Here is a 13,631-nt window from a genome sequence, read left to right as displayed (position 1 = left end):
ATAGGATAGGATAGAGGATAGGATAGGATAGAGATTAGGATAGGATAGAGAATAGGATATAGGATTGGATAGGATAGAGGATTGAATAGGATAGAGGATAGGATAGGATAGAGGATATGATAGGATAGGATAGAGGATAGGATTGGGTAGAGGATAGGATAGGATAGAGCATAGGATAGGATAGAGGATAGGATAGGATAGAGCAGAGGATAGGATAGAGGATAGGATAGGATAGAGGATATGATAGGATAGGATAGAGGATAGGATTGGATAGAGGATAGAATAGGATAGAGGATAGGATAGGATAGAGAATAGGATAGGATAGAGGATAGGATAGGATAGGATAGATGATATTATAGTAAAGAGGATAGGATATGATAGAGGATATGATAGGGGACTGGATAGGATAGAGGATAGGATAGGATATAGGATATGATAGGATAGGATAGAGGATAGGATTGGATAGAGGATAGGATAGGATAGAGGATAGGATAGGATAGAGGATAGGATAGGATAGGATAGATGATATTATAGTAAAGAGGATAGGATATGATAGAGGATAGGATAGGATAGAGGATACGATACGATAGAGGATAGGATAGAATAGAGGATAGGATAGGATAGAGGATATGATAGGATACAGGATAGGATAGGATAGAGGATACGATATGGGATTGGATAGGATAGAGGATAGGATACGATAGAGGATAGGATAGGATAGAGGATAGGATAGGATAGAGGATAGGATAGGATAGGATATAGGATAGGATAGGATAGAGGATAGGATAGGATAGAGGATAGGATAGGATAGAGGATAGGATAGGATAGAGCATAGGATAGGATAGAGGATAGGATAGGATAGAGGATAGGATAGGATAGAGGATATGATAGGATAGGATAGAGGATAGGATTGGATAGAGGATAGGATAGGATAGAGGATAGGATAGGATAGAGGATAGGATAGGATAAGATAGATGATATTATAGTAAAGAGGATAGGATATGATAGAGGATAGGATAGGATAGAGGATACGATACGATAGAGGATAGGATAGAATAGAGGATAGGATAGGATAGAGGATAGGATAGGATACAGGATAGGATAGGATAGAGGATAGGATTGGATAGAGGATATGATAGTATAGGATAGAGGATAGGATTGGATAGAGGATAGAATAGGATAGAGGATAGGATAGGATACAGGAGAGGATAGGATAGAGGATATGATAGGATAGAGGATAGGATAGGATAGAGGATAGGATAGGATAGAGGATAGGATAGGATAGAGGATATGATAGGATAGGATAGAGGATAGGATTGGGTAGAGGATAGGGTAGGATAGAGGATAGGATAGGATAGAGGATAGGATAGGATAGAGCATAGGATAGGATAGAGGATAGGATAGGATAGAGGATATGATAGGATAGGATAGAGGATAGGATTGGATAGAGGATAGGATAGCATAGAGGATAGGATAGGATAGAGGATAGGATAGGATATAGGATAGGATAGGATAGAGGATAGGATAGGATAGAGGATAGGATAGGATAGAGCATAGGATAGGATAGAGCATAGGATAGGATAGAGGATAGGATTGGATAGATGATATGATAGTATAGGATAGAGGATAGGATTGGATAGAGGATAGAATAGGATAGAGGATAGGATAGGATACAGGAGAGGATAGGATAGAGGATATGATAGGATAGAGGATAGGATAGGATAGAGGATAGGATAGGATAGAGATTAGGATAGGATAGAGAATAGGATATAGGATTGGATAGGATAGAGGATTGAATAGGATAGAGGATAGGATAGGATAGAGGATATGATAGGATAGGATAGAGGATAGGATTGGGTAGAGGATAGGATAGGATAGAGGATAGGATAGGATAGAGGATAGGATAGGATAGAGCATAGGATAGGATAGAGGATAGGATAGGATAGAGGATATGATAGGATAGGATAGAGGATAGGATTGGATAGAGGATAGAATAGGATAGAGGATAGGATAGGATAGAGAATAGGATAGGATAGAGGATAGGATAGGATAGGATAGATGATATTATAGTAAAGAGGATAGGATATGATAGAGGATATGATAGGGGACTGGATAGGATAGAGGATAGGATAGGATATAGGATATGATAGGATAGGATAGAGGATAGGATTGGATAGAGGATAGGATAGGATAGAGGATAGGATAGGATAGAGGATAGGATAGGATAGGATAGATGATATTATAGTAAAGAGGATAGGATATGATAGAGGATAGGATAGGATAGAGGATACGATACGATAGAGGATAGGATAGAATAGAGGATAGGATAGGATAGAGGATATGATAGGATACAGGATAGGATAGGATAGAGGATACGATATGGGATTGGATAGGATAGAGGATAGGATACGATAGAGGATAGGATAGGATAGAGGATAGGATAGGATAGAGAATAGGATATAGGATTGGATAGGATAGAGGATTGAATAGGATAGAGGATAGGATAGGATAGAGGATATGATAGGATAGGATAGAGGATAGGATTGGGTAGAGGATAGGATAGGATAGAGGATAGGATAGGATAGAGGATAGGATAGGATAGAGCATAGGATAGGATAGAGGATAGGATAGGATAGAGGATATGATAGGATAGGATAGAGGATAGGATTGGATAGAGGATAGGATAGGATAGAGGATAGGATAGGATAGAGGATAGGATAGGATAGAGGATACGATATAGGATTGGATAGGATAGAGGATAGGATACGATAGAGGATAGGATAGGATAGAGGATAGGATAGGATAGAGAATAGGATATAGGATTGGACAGGATAGAGGATAGGATAGGATAGAGGATATGATAGGATAGGACAGAGGATAGGATTGGATAGAGGATAGGATAGGATAGAGGATAGGATAGGATAGAGGATAGGATAGGATAGGGTAGATGATATTATAGTAAAGAGGATAGGATATGATAGAGGATAGGATAGGGGACTGGATAGGATAGAGGATAGGATAGGATAGAAGATAGGATATGTTAGAGGATACGATATAGGATTGGATAGGATAGAGGATAGGATAGGATAGAGAATAGGATAGGATAGAGGATAGGATAGGATAGAGGATACGATATAGGATTGGATAGGATAGAGGATAGGATACGATAGAGGATAGGATAGAATAGAGGATAGGATAGGATAGAGGATAGGATAGGATAGAGGATAGGATAGGATAGAGGATATGATAGGATAGAGCATAGGATAGGATAGAGGATAGGATAGGATAGAGGATATGATAGGATAGGATAGAGGATAGGATTGGATAGAGGATAGGATAGGATAGAGGATAGGATAGGATAGAGGATAGGATAGGATAGAGGATACGATATAGGATTGGATAGGATAGAGGATAGGATACGATAGAGGATAGGATAGGATAGAGGATAGGATAGGATAGAGGATAGGATAGGATAGAGGATAGGATAGGATAGAGCATAGGATAGGATAGAGGATATGATAGGATAGGATAGAGGATAGGATTGGATAGAGGATAGGATAGGATAGAGGATAGGATAGGATAGAGGATAGGATAGGATAGAGGATATGATAGGATAGGATAGAGGATAGGATTGGATAGAGGATAGGATAGGATAGAGGATAGGATAGGATAGAGGATAGGATAGGATAGAGGATAGGATAGGATAGGATAGATGATATTATAGTAAAGAGGATAGGATATGATAGAGGATAGGATAGGATAGAGGATAGGATAGGATAGAGAATAGGATATAGGATTGGATAGGATAGAGGATTGAATAGGATAGAGGATAGGATAGGATAGAGGATATGATAGGATAGGATAGAGGATATGATAGGATTGGGTAGAGGATAGGATAGGATAGAGGATAGGATAGGATAGAGGATAGGATAGGATAGAGCATAGGATAGGATAGAGGATAGGATAGGATAGAGGATACGATATAGGATTGGATAGGATAGAGGATAGGATACGATAGAGGATAGGATAGGATAGAGGATAGGATAGGATAGAGGATAGGATATGATAGAGGATACGATATAGGATTGGACAGGATAGAGGATAGGATAGGATAGAGGATATGATAGGATAGGACAGAGGATAGGATTGGATAGAGGATAGGATAGGATAGAAGATAGGATAGGATAGAGGATAGGATAGGATAAAGGATAGGATAGGATAGAGGATAGGATAGGATAGAGGATAGGATAGGATAGAGCATAGGATAGGATAGAGGATAGGATAGGATAGAGGATATGATAGGATAGGATAGAGGATAGGATTGGATAGAGGATAGGATAGGATAGAGGATAGGATACGATAGAGAATAGGATATAGGATTGGACAGGATAGAGGTTAGGATAGGATAGAGGATATGATAGGATAGGACAGAGGATAGGATTGGATAGAGGATAGGATAGTATAGAAGATAGGATAGGATAGAGGATAGGATAGGATAGAGGATAGGATAGGATAGAGGATATGATAGGATAGAGCATAGGATAGGATAGAGGATAGGATAGGATAGAGGATATGATAGGATAGGATAGAGGATAGGATTGGATAGAGGATAGGATACGATAGAGGAAAGGATACGATAGAGGATAGGATAGGATAGAGGATAGGATAGGATAGAGGATAGGATAGGATAGAGGATACGATATAGGATTGGATAGGATAGAGGATAGGATACGATAGAGGATAGGATACGATAGAGGATAGGATAGAATAGAGGATAGGATAGGATAGAGGATAGGATAGGATAGAGGATATGATAGGATAGGATAGAGGATTGGATTGGATAGAGGATAGAATAGGATAGAGGATAGGATAGGATACAGGAGAGGATAGGATAGAGGATACGATATGGGATTGGATAGGATAGAGGATAGGATACGATAGAGGATAGGATAGGATAGGGGATTGGATAGAATAGAGGATAGGATAGGATACAGGATAGGATAGGATAGAGGATATGATAGGATAGAGGATAGGATAGGATAGAGGATAGGATAGGATAGAGATTATGATAGGATAGAGAATAGGATGTAGGATTGGATAGGATAGAGGATTGAATAGGATAGAGGATAGGATAGGATAGAGAATAGGATAGGATAGAGGATAGGATAGGATAGGATAGATGATATTATAGTAAAGAGGATAGGATATGATAGAGGATAGGATAGGGGACTGGATAGGATAGAGGATAGGATAGGATAGAGGATAGGATAGGATAGAGGATAGGATAGGATAGAGGATACGATATAGGATTGGATAGGATAGAGGATAGGATACGATAGAGGATAGGATAGGATAGAGGATAGGATAGGATAGAGGATAGGATAGGATAGAGCATAGGATAGGATAGAGGATAGGATAGGATAGAGGATATGATAGGATAGGATAGAGGATAGGATTGGATAGAGGATAGGATAGGATAGAGGATAGGATAGGATAGAGGATAGGATAGGATAGAGGATAGGATAGGATAGAGGATATGATAGGATAGGATAGAGGATAGGATTGGATAGAGGATAGGATAGGATAGAGGATAGGATAGGATAGAGGATAGGATAGGATAGAGGATAGGATAGGATAGGATAGATGATATTATAGTAAAGAGGATAGGATATGATAGAGGATAGGATAGGATAGAGGATACGATACGATAGAGGATAGGATAGAATAGAGGATAGGATAGGATAGAGGATATGATAGGATACAGGATAGGATAGGATAGAGGATACGATATGGGATTGGATAGGATAGAGGATAGGATACGATAGAGGATAGGATAGGATAGAGGATAGGATAGGATAGAGGATAGGATAGGATAGAGGATATGATAGGATAGGATAGAGGATAGGATTGGGTAGAGGATAGGATAGGATAGAGGATAGGATAGGATAGAGGATAGGATAGGATAGAGCATAGGATAGGATAGAGGATAGGATAGGATAGAGGATATGATAGGATAGGATAGAGGATAGGATTGGATAGAGGATAGGATAGGATAGAGGATAGGATAGGATAGAGGATAGGATAGGATAGAGGATACGATATAGGATTGGATAGGATAGAGGATAGGATACGATAGAGGATAGGATAGGATAGAGGATAGGATAGGATAGAGAATAGGAGATAGGATTGGATAGGATAGAGGATTGAATGGGATAGAGGATAGGATAGGATAGAGGATATGATAGGATAGGATAGAGGATATGATAGGATTGGGTAGAGGATAGGATAGGATAGAGGATAGGATAGGATAGAGGATAGGATAGGATAGAGCATAGGATAGGATAGAGGATAGGATAGGATAGAGGATAGGATAGGATAGAGGATAGGATAGGATAGAGCATAGGATAGGATAGAGGATAGGATAGGATAGAGGATAGGATAGGATAGAGGATAGGATAGGATAGAGGATACGATATAGGATTGGACAGGATAGAGGATAGGATAGGATAGAGGATATGATAGGATAGGACAGAGGATAGGATTGGATAGAGGATAGGATAGGATAGAAGATAGGATAGGATAGAGGATAGGATAGGATAGAGGATAGGATAGGATAGAGGATAGGATAGGATAGAGGATAGGATAGGATAGAGCATAGGATAGGATAGAGGATAGGATAGGATAGAGGATATGATAGGATAGGATAGAGGATAGGATTGGATAGAGGATAGGATAGGATAGAGGATAGGATAGGATAGAGAATAGGATATAGGATTGGACAGGATAGAGGATAGGATAGGATAGAGGATATGATAGGATAGGACAGAGGATAGGATAGAATAGAGGATAGGATAGGATAGAGGATAGGATAGGATACAGGATAGGATAGGATAGAGGATAGGATTGGATAGAGGATATGATAGTATAGGATAGAGGATAGGATTGGATAGAGGATAGAATAGGATAGAGGATAGGATAGGATACAGGAGAGGATAGGATAGAGGATATGATAGGATAGAGGATAGGATAGGATAGAGGATAGGATAGGATAGAGGATAGGATAGGATAGAGGATATGATAGGATAGGATAGAGGATAGGATTGGGTAGAGGATAGGGTAGGATAGAGGATAGGATAGGATAGAGGATAGGATAGGATAGAGCATAGGATAGGATAGAGGATAGGATAGGATAGAGGATATGATAGGATAGGATAGAGGATAGGATTGGATAGAGGATAGGATAGCATAGAGGATAGGATAGGATAGAGGATAGGATAGGATATAGGATAGGATAGGATAGAGGATAGGATAGGATAGAGGATAGGATAGGATAGAGCATAGGATAGGATAGAGCATAGGATAGGATAGAGGATAGGATTGGATAGATGATATGATAGTATAGGATAGAGGATAGGATTGGATAGAGGATAGAATAGGATAGAGGATAGGATAGGATACAGGAGAGGATAGGATAGAGGATATGATAGGATAGAGGATAGGATAGGATAGAGGATAGGATAGGATAGAGATTAGGATAGGATAGAGAATAGGATATAGGATTGGATAGGATAGAGGATTGAATAGGATAGAGGATAGGATAGGATAGAGGATATGATAGGATAGGATAGAGGATAGGATTGGGTAGAGGATAGGATAGGATAGAGGATAGGATAGGATAGAGGATAGGATAGGATAGAGCATAGGATAGGATAGAGGATAGGATAGGATAGAGGATATGATAGGATAGGATAGAGGATAGGATTGGATAGAGGATAGAATAGGATAGAGGATAGGATAGGATAGAGAATAGGATAGGATAGAGGATAGGATAGGATAGGATAGATGATATTATAGTAAAGAGGATAGGATATGATAGAGGATAGGATAGGGGACTGGATAGGATAGAGGATAGGATAGGATATAGGATATGATAGGATAGGATAGAGGATAGGATTGGATAGAGGATAGGATAGGATAGAGGATAGGATAGGATAGAGGATAGGATAGGATAGGATAGATGATATTATAGTAAAGAGGATAGGATATGATAGAGGATAGGATAGGATAGAGGATACGATACGATAGAGGATAGGATAGAATAGAGGATAGGATAGGATAGAGGATATGATAGGATACAGGATAGGATAGGATAGAGGATACGATATGGGATTGGATAGGATAGAGGATAGGATACGATAGAGGATAGGATAGGATAGAGGATAGGATAGGATAGAGAATAGGATATAGGATTGGATAGGATAGAGGATTGAATAGGATAGAGGATAGGATAGGATAGATGATATGATAGGATAGGATAGAGGATAGGATTGGGTAGAGGATAGGATAGGATAGAGGATAGGATAGGATAGAGGATAGGATAGGATAGAGCATAGGATAGGATAGAGGATAGGATAGGATAGAGGATATGATAGGATAGGATAGAGGATAGGATTGGATAGAGGATAGGATAGGATAGAGGATAGGATAGGATAGAGGATAGGATAGGATAGAGGATACGATATAGGATTGGATAGGATAGAGGATAGGATACGATAGAGGATAGGATAGGATAGAGGATAGGATAGGATAGAGAATAGGATATAGGATTGGACAGGATAGAGGATAGGATAGGATAGAGGATATGATAGGATAGGACAGAGGATAGGATTGGATAGAGGATAGGATAGGATAGAGGATAGGATAGGATAGAGGATAGGATAGGATAGGGTAGATGATATTATAGTAAAGAGGATAGGATATGATAGAGGATAGGATAGGGGACTGGATAGGATAGAGGATAGGATAGGATAGAAGATAGGATATGTTAGAGGATACGATATAGGATTGGATAGGATAGAGGATAGGATAGGATAGAGAATAGGATAGGATAGAGGATAGGATAGGATAGAGGATACGATATAGGATTGGATAGGATAGAGGATAGGATACGATAGAGGATAGGATAGAATAGAGGATAGGATAGGATAGAGGATAGGATAGGATAGAGGATAGGATAGGATAGAGGATATGATAGGATAGAGCATAGGATAGGATAGAGGATAGGATAGGATAGAGGATATGATAGGATAGGATAGAGGATAGGATTGGATAGAGGATAGGATAGGATAGAGGATAGGATAGGATAGAGGATAGGATAGGATAGAGGATACGATATAGGATTGGATAGGATAGAGGATAGGATACGATAGAGGATAGGATAGGATAGAGGATAGGATAGGATAGAGGATAGGATAGGATAGAGGATAGGATAGGATAGAGCATAGGATAGGATAGAGGATATGATAGGATAGGATAGAGGATAGGATTGGATAGAGGATAGGATAGGATAGAGGATAGGATAGGATAGAGGATAGGATAGGATAGAGGATATGATAGGATAGGATAGAGGATAGGATTGGATAGAGGATAGGATAGGATAGAGGATAGGATAGGATAGAGGATAGGATAGGATAGAGGATAGGATAGGATAGGATAGATGATATTATAGTAAAGAGGATAGGATATGATAGAGGATAGGATAGGATAGAGGATAGGATAGGATAGAGAATAGGATATAGGATTGGATAGGATAGAGGATTGAATAGGATAGAGGATAGGATAGGATAGAGGATATGATAGGATAGGATAGAGGATATGATAGGATTGGGTAGAGGATAGGATAGGATAGAGGATAGGATAGGATAGAGGATAGGATAGGATAGAGCATAGGATAGGATAGAGGATAGGATAGGATAGAGGATAGGATAGGATAGAGGATAGGATAGGATAGAGGATATGATAGGATAGAGCATAGGATAGGATAGAGGATAGGATAGGATAGAGGATATGATAGGATAGGATAGAGGATAGGATTGGATAGAGGATAGGATAGGATAGAGGATAGGATAGGATAGAGGATAGGATAGGATAGAGGATACGATATAGGATTGGATAGGATAGAGGATAGGATACGATAGAGGATAGGATAGGATAGAGGATAGGATAGGATAGAGGATAGGATAGGATAGAGGATAGGATAGGATAGAGCATAGGATAGGATAGAGGATATGATAGGATAGGATAGAGGATAGGATTGGATAGAGGATAGGATAGGATAGAGGATAGGATAGGATAGAGGATAGGATAGGATAGAGGATATGATAGGATAGGATAGAGGATAGGATTGGATAGAGGATAGGATAGGATAGAGGATAGGATAGGATAGAGGATAGGATAGGATAGAGGATAGGATAGGATAGGATAGATGATATTATAGTAAAGAGGATAGGATATGATAGAGGATAGGATAGGATAGAGGATAGGATAGGATAGAGAATAGGATATAGGATTGGATAGGATAGAGGATTGAATAGGATAGAGGATAGGATAGGATAGAGGATATGATAGGATAGGATAGAGGATATGATAGGATTGGGTAGAGGATAGGATAGGATAGAGGATAGGATAGGATAGAGGATAGGATAGGATAGAGCATAGGATAGGATAGAGGATAGGATAGGATAGAGGATACGATATAGGATTGGATAGGATAGAGGATAGGATACGATAGAGGATAGGATAGGATAGAGGATAGGATAGGATAGAGGATAGGATATGATAGAGGATACGATATAGGATTGGACAGGATAGAGGATAGGATAGGATAGAGGATATGATAGGATAGGACAGAGGATAGGATTGGATAGAGGATAGGATAGGATAGAAGATAGGATAGGATAGAGGATAGGATAGGATAGAGGATAGGATAGGATAGAGGATAGGATAGGATAGAGGATAGGATAGGATAGAGCATAGGATAGGATAGAGGATAGGATAGGATAGAGGATATGATAGGATAGGATAGAGGATAGGATTGGATAGAGGATAGGATAGGATAGAGGATAGGATAGGATAGAGAATAGGATATAGGATTGGACAGGATAGAGGATAGGATAGGATAGAGGATATGATAGGATAGGACAGAGGATAGGATTGGATAGAGGATAGGATAGGATAGAAGATAGGATAGGATAGAGGATAGGATAGGATAGAGGATAGGATAGGATAGAGGATATGATAGGATAGAGCATAGGATAGGATAGAGGATAGGATAGGATAGAGGATATGATAGGATAGGATAGAGGATAGGATTGGATAGAGGATAGGATACGATAGAGGATAGGATACGATAGAGGATAGGATAGGATAGAGGATAGGATAGGATAGAGGATAGGATAGGATAGAGGATACGATATAGGATTGGATAGGATAGAGGATAGGATACGATAGAGGATAGGATACGATAGAGGATAGGATAGAATAGAGGATAGGATAGGATAGAGGATAGGATAGGATAGAGGATATGATAGGATAGGATAGAGGATTGGATTGGATAGAGGATAGGATAGGATAGAGGATAGGATAGGATAGAGAATAGGATATAGGATTGGACAGGATAGAGGATAGAATAGGATAGAGGATAGGATAGGATACAGGAGAGGATAGGATAGAGGATACGATATGGGATTGGATAGGATAGAGGATAGGATACGATAGAGGATAGGATAGGATAGGGGATTGGATAGAATAGAGGATAGGATAGGATACAGGATAGGATAGGATAGAGGATATGATAGGATAGAGGACAGGATAGGATAGAGGATAGGATAGGATAGAGATTATGATAGGATAGAGAATAGGATGTAGGATTGGATAGGATAGAGGATTGAATAGGATAGAGGATAGGATAGGATAGAGGATAGGATTGGGTAGAGGATAGGATAGGATAGAGGATAGGATAGGATAGAGGATAGGATAGGATAGAGCATAGGATAGGATAGAGGATAGGATAGGATAGAGGATATGATAGGATAGGATAGGGGATAGGATTGGATAGAGGATAGAATAGGATAGAGGATAGGATAGGATAGAGATTATGATAGGATAGAGAATAGGATGTAGGATTGGATAGGATAGAGGATTGAATAGGATAGAGGATAGGATAGGATAGAGGATATGATAGGATAGGACAGAGGATAGGATTGGATAGAGGATAGGATAGGATAGAGGATAGGATAGGATAGAGGATAGGATAGGATAGAGGATAGGATAGGATAGAGGATATGATAGGATAGAGCATAGGGTAGGATAGAGGATATGATAGGATATTATAGAGGATAGGATTGGATAGATGATAGGATAGGATAGAGGATAGGATAGGATAGAGGATAGGATAGGATAGAGGATACGATATAGGATTGGATAGGATAGAGGATAGGATACGATAGAGGATAGGATAGGATAGAGGATAGGATAGGATAGAGGATAGGATAGGATAGAGCATAGGATAGGATAGAGGATAGGATAGGATAGAGGATATGAGAGGATAGGATAGAGGATAGGATTGGATAGAGGATAGGATAGGATAGAGGGTAGGATAGGATAGAGGATAGGATAGGATAGAGGATAGGATAGGATAGAGGATATGATAGGATAGGATAGAGGATAGGATTGGATAGAGGATAGGATAGGATAGAGGATAGGATAGGATAGAGAATAGGATATAGGATTGGACAGGATTGAGGATAGAATAGGATAGAGGATAGGATAGGATACAGGAGAGGATAGGATAGAGGATACGATATGGGATTGGATAGGATAGAGGATAGGATACGATAGAGGATAGGATAGGATAGGGGATTGGATAGAATAGAGGATAGGATAGGATACAGGATAGGATAGGATAGAGGATATGATAGGATAGAGGATAGGATAGGATAGAGGATAGGATAGGATAGAGATTAGGATAGGATACAGAATAGGATATAGGATTGGATAGGATAGAGGATTGAATAGGATAGAGGATAGGATAGGATAGAGGATATGATAGGATAGGATAGAGGATAGGATTGGGTAGAGGATAGGATAGGATAGAGGATAGGATAGGATAGAGGATAGGATAGGATAGAGCATAGGATAGGATAGAGGATAGGATAGGATAGAGGATATGATAGGATAGGATAGAGGATAGGATTGGATAGAGGATAGAATAGGATAGAGGATAGGATAGGATAGAGAATAGGATAGGATAGAGGATAGGATAGGATAGGATAGATGATATTATAGTAAAGACGATAGGATATGATAGAGGATAGGATAGGGGACTGGATAGGATAGAGGATAGGATAGGATAGGATAGAGGATAGGATAGGATAGAGGATACGATATAGGATTGGATAGGATAGAGGATAGGATACGATAGAGGATAGGATAGGATAGAGGATAGGATAGGATAGAGAATAGGATATAGGATTGGACAGGATAGAGGATAGGATAGGATAGAGGATATGATAGGATAGGACAGAGGATAGGATTGGATAGAGGATAGGATAGGATAGAGGGTAGGATAGGATAGAGGATAGGATAGGGTAGAGGATAGGATAGGATAGAGGATAGGATAGGATAGGGTAGATGATATTATAGTAAAGAGGATAGGATATGATAGAGGATAGGATAGGGGACTGGATAGGATAGAGGATAGGATAGGATAGAGCATAGGATAGGATAGAGGATAGGATAGGATAGAGGATATGATAGGATAGGATAGAGGATAGGATTGGATAGAGGATAGG

The sequence above is a fragment of the Halictus rubicundus genome, unplaced genomic scaffold (genome assembly GCF_050948215.1).
Source record: "Halictus rubicundus isolate RS-2024b unplaced genomic scaffold, iyHalRubi1_principal scaffold0131, whole genome shotgun sequence".
Lineage (NCBI taxonomy): Eukaryota > Metazoa > Arthropoda > Insecta > Hymenoptera > Halictidae > Halictus > Halictus rubicundus.
Note: the sequence above shows the minus strand (reverse complement) of the source record.